We start from the raw sequence: 5296 nt of genomic DNA on the forward strand, positions 1-5296 counted from the left end.
TGAAGAGCCTCTCAATCTAGTAGGACTCTCAAACCCTGTTCTGAGTGAACAGAAAAAGGACTCAGTGCTTTCCACTTGGAGGCCACTCTTGGCCAGCGCTCATTGTTAACTATGAAATATTTCAGTCTTTATGCTGTTGGTACTGCCCTGCTGAGAAAATCATCTGCCATAGCTCCTAGCTTTATAGTTTCCTGAAAAGACTTAATTTTTAGATCCATTCTCTCAGAAAGTGGATGGTGACTGATGTTGGTCCACATGATTCCACAATCACACACTGGTTCCTGTTTGCATAGGTTGTTTAAAACAAAACTTTTATGTAACCACTTCTAAACACTCTAACTCTATGTTTATTTGCAAAACACAGTCAGTCACTTTTCTAGGGCAGCAGAAAACTATATTCTGAGATTTTAAATAAATGTCAAATATTATAATAACTTTAGTTGGGGATCATGGCCATTTCCCCTAGCGCAGTAGCCATGAATAGTAACCCTAGGTTGACCACAGTCCCATTTCAGGGATGGGGTGGGAACGGATATGAGACCATAAGGCTGAAGAGAAGCTCCCTCCACCTTTGTCTCCATTAACCAGCCCTCAGTCCCTGGCCCCCAACCCTTTTGCCATATGACTGTTCTGTCTTAGATTTCCCACATTCTCACCTGTCAGGTAGATTCGAGACTGCACTAAAAAAAAAAAAAAAAAAAAAAAGATTGCACTAAAAATGGAATTAGCTATAGAATGAGGACTTATTGGAGACCAAAAAAATTAAGCACATCTTTGCTCTTACCATTGTTAAATTAATTAAGCAAGGAGGTCATTAGATTAAAGTGACTTTAATACCTCATTAGCCTACGTAAGCAAACCAAAACCTAAGCTGGAAATGCCTCAATGTTAAGAAATTGAAACCTAAGGACAACCCAAAGGAACTAGGCTTTCCCAAATGAGGCAACTGCTTAAGCTGTAACCAACAAATAATTGTTTTGCTTCTGTCTCTACTCTATGAAAGTCTTTCCGTTAGCTCTTGTCATGGAGTATTCCTAACCATTTCCAGTTCAGTGCTGCCAATTGAAATCAATTTTTGCTCAAATAATCTCTTAAAAATTTCACTGTGCCTCAGTTTAGTTTTTAACACTGTCTGTTGTGAATTTTCAGTGAACATAGTGGACTCACTACCTGTAGCTTCCCCTGCGGTTCTGGACACCTGGCTGTGCACAAACTTGTGGTTGCTGGAGCCAGAACTGCAGGAAAACTACTGTCCAGTATAAGATGCTTCCCTTTTCTGCTCCCTGGGCCTGCTGGGAAGTCAGGTAGCTTTGTTAGACAGTGCACCTTTCTTAGAATAGTAGTTCCCAAACTTGAGTGGCATCAGAATCCCCTGGAACGTATGTTAGAGATAAGAATCCTTCAGAGATTCAGGTTGAGAGGTCTAAGTGGAAACTGGGAACCTTCACTTCTTATCAGTTCCCAGGAGATGGATACTGCCTTTAGAGCTCTGTAGTGTCAACTGCTTATACTCTTACTTTGCTTTCCATGCACACCCACGCACTATGGGCAAATCATGTCTCCCTAACATGTAACATGGTAAAAATGCTTTTCTCCCTGAAGTTCGTTTGAACTGACCCCTGGAATATGGAAAGGAATACAAAACTGAGTCATACGCTAAAATGAAACTTCTACCAACTGCTCTTCCTGGGCCTTGAGTTGGTTTCTAATTAAAGGTAATTATAGATAAACAGAGGCAAAGGAATTTCAGTGTCGTGCTACAAATAATTATGACATAAAAAAATTAAGTGAGATAAAATTTAACTTCATATGGAATGTTAGTGCTGAGGGATGGTTTTTATTACAAAAAGGTGGGGCTATTACTAGATATGACAGTGGAACATTTGAGGAACTTTCAAGAGTATTAGACTGACAACTCTGCCTCTTTATCATCCCCAGATTCATTTCAGAACATGTAAGCTTTCAGGGTACCTTAGAGGATGATTCCAGAACTGAAGCAGGAAAAGTTGAAGGTGAACTGGAGACATCTTATTGTGCCAAAGAAAGCACATACTCTAAAAATGATGAAAACATATCCAAAGAAAGCAGGAGTTAATTTGAAGGGATTCCCATTGACCAAATTTGAGACAATGTAAGCATCAAAATGAATAATGACAATAATAAATTTTAACTACTAATAAGAATTTACCAGCTTGTTTATTGCATATATACAGTGTATATGAATGTACATATAGAATATGAAAAATATATTAGAGTGTCAATAGTATAAACTTTACTGAAATGAAGTATATATACATATACATTATTAGTATATCATATGTATTTGTGCCTTTGCATAGTAGTTTACGTTATTAGTTGGCATTCTACTATGATGTAGAGCTTCCCCTTCTCTTCCATTTATATCTCTACAAAATGTCAACTTATAAATGTAGAAGGAATGACATAGTTAGGAATTTTGCAGCCATCATAATATTGAGTCAGGCAAGGATCATCAGTGGATGCTAAAACTAGGACATGAACATTCTATTAGAAATAAGACTTATACATATTATCAAAATATTCACTCTTAAATTACTTATTAATTACAGGATAAAGATAGTCATGTTACAAAGGAGAAACCAGAGGTCAATGTTACTGTCACCAGCAACTTGACTTATTTAGGCCTAAGAAAAGAAAACAGCGTCAATTCTGTACTACTCCTCCTAAAAAATGTATAATCTAAAACTAATCTTGTGGAAATGTCAGACAAGACCACAATAAGGGACATCCTACACAAGGACTGGCTTGTACTTTTAAAAACTGTTAAGGTTAAGATGACAAATGCAAAAGAAGGATCAGCCCTAGACTGAAGGAGCCTAAAGGATCAAGACAACAAATGCAGGTGTACAATCCTAAATTACATACTGGACTGAAAAACATTTGCTACACATGACACGATTAGGACAGAAGGCAAAATTCAAGCAAGGAAAGTTTATTTAGTAATAATATTGGATAAATAAATACTTTTCCTGATTTTGCTCATTGTGTAAGTGAATGTTTTTATTTTCAGAAAATACACTGAGATATTGAGAGGGAAAAGAGCATGAGATCTGTAAGTTACTCAAATAGTTCAGACAAGTGTGTGTGTGTGTACAAGAGAGGGGGGTTGAGAGAGAGAGAGAAAGCAAATGTGGCAAAATGTTTGCAAGTCTAGAATCTGAGTTAATACATGGGCTTTTAAATAGCCAAAGCAATCCTGAACAAAACAAAACAAAACAATACAAAACAAAAAAACCCGAAGTATCACACTCCCAGATTTCAAATCATACTACAAAGCTATAGTAATCAAAACAACATGGTTTGGGGATAAAAATAGACCCACCAACAAATGGAATGGAATTAAGAGTCCAGAAATAAACTTACACTTACATGGAACATTAATCTACAAAAAAGGGCCAAGAAAGTATAATGGAGAAAGGAAAGTCTTTTCAACACATGATGTTGGGAAAACAGGACAGCAAAAGAATGAAACTAGCCCACTCTCACACCATACACAAAAATTAATTCAAACTGGATTAAAAACTTCGATGTAAGACCAGAAACAAAATGCATAAAAGAAAACAGGCAAAACTTTCCACAAGATTGGCTTCAGGAATTTCTTTGGGGACTCTACTCCAACAGGAAGGGAAAAAAAAAAAAGCAAAAATAAACAAATGGGACTCCATCAAGCTAAAAAATATCTGTGCAGTAAAAGGAAATAATGAAAAAAAACACCCTTATGAATGGGAGAAAGTATTTGTACATCATACATCTGATACAGGGCTAATAAAAAGATCTACAAAGAATTCATATAAATCAACAAAAAGAAAACAAATAACCCAATCAAAAAAATGGGCAGAAGAGCTAAATAGACATTTCTCCAAAGAAGACATACAGATCCAATGGAAACATGAAAATTGGTCATTATCACAGACACACAAATCAAACGTGCCATGACATATCACCTCACACCTGAAAATGACCCATATCAAAAAGAGCAACAAGTATTGACAGGAATGTGGAGAAAAAAGAATGCTTGTACACTGTTGGTAAGAATGTAGACTAGTCCAGCCCCAATGGAAAAGAGTATGGAGTTTTCTCAAAATATTAAAAAAAGATCCTCCATAGGCCTCCCCTGGTGGCGCAGCGGTGAGCGCTGGGCTGCGAAGTTGCCCACAGCCTCTGCAGCACCGGTTCGATCCCCAGCCACTGGCAAGGGTCCCAAATGGCACGACAGACCTCTCCTGCCACCCGCTGCTCCTCTCAGCAGTGTATTTCATCATTCTGACTATTCTGCTCCCTGCTCTGGCTCTGGTGAATTCTCTCACCCTCCCGTGCTTCTGACTGTACCCAGTGGTTGTATATATAAATAAATTAATTAAAAAAAATCGATCCACCATATGATCAAGACTTTCTGCTCTTAGATATCTACCTGAAAAAAATTTAAAACCAGTAATTTGAAGGGAAGGATGCACTCCTATGTTCACTGAAGTACTATGTACAATAGCCCAATTATGGAAACAGCCTAGGTGCCCAACAGCTGATGAGTGGATTAAGAAGATGTGGTATATAAACACAAAGGAATACTACTCAGTTAAAAAGAAAGAAAGAAAGAAAGAAAGAGGGCCCCATGGTGGTGCAGGCCATTGAGCTCAGCGCTGTGAAGCTGTCCGCAGCCTCTGCAGTGCCCATTCAATCCCCACCGTCCTTGGAGGAACCCACATGGTGAGCAGACCTCTCCTGTCTTGCCCGCTGCTCCCCTCAGCAGTGTATTTCATCAGTCTGCCTGTTCTGTTCCCCACTCTGTCTCTGGTGAGTCCTCTCACCCTCCCGCACATCTGGCCTGTACCCTGGTTCTTGTATAAATAAATAAATCTCCAAAAAAAAAAAATAAGTGAGAATCCGAAAGAAAAGAAATCTTGTCATTGCGACAATATGGCAGGAACTAAAGGGAATTATGCTAAGCAATATAAGGCAGGGGAAAGACAAATACCAGATGATTTCACTTATTTGTGAAATATAGGAAAATGAAAATAAAAACAGACAAAACTAAACCAAACAAATCCTAAAAATCTGACTGTGGAACTGAAACTACCAGAGAGAGTGGGGAGTAAATGGGAAGGGGGCCAATGGACTAGGGTGGAGACCTAGGGGTGCCTTCATAGTGGGTATAGTCTGGTAACATACATTCTGAAGAGGTGTGATTCTGTACCTTTGAATCATACACAGTGTTGTAAACCAAAATTAAATCAATAAGAAAATAATACAATAAAAAAGT

The sequence above is a fragment of the Talpa europaea genome (assembly GCF_964194135.1).
Source record: "Talpa europaea genome assembly, chromosome: 11".
NCBI lineage: Eukaryota > Metazoa > Chordata > Mammalia > Eulipotyphla > Talpidae > Talpa > Talpa europaea.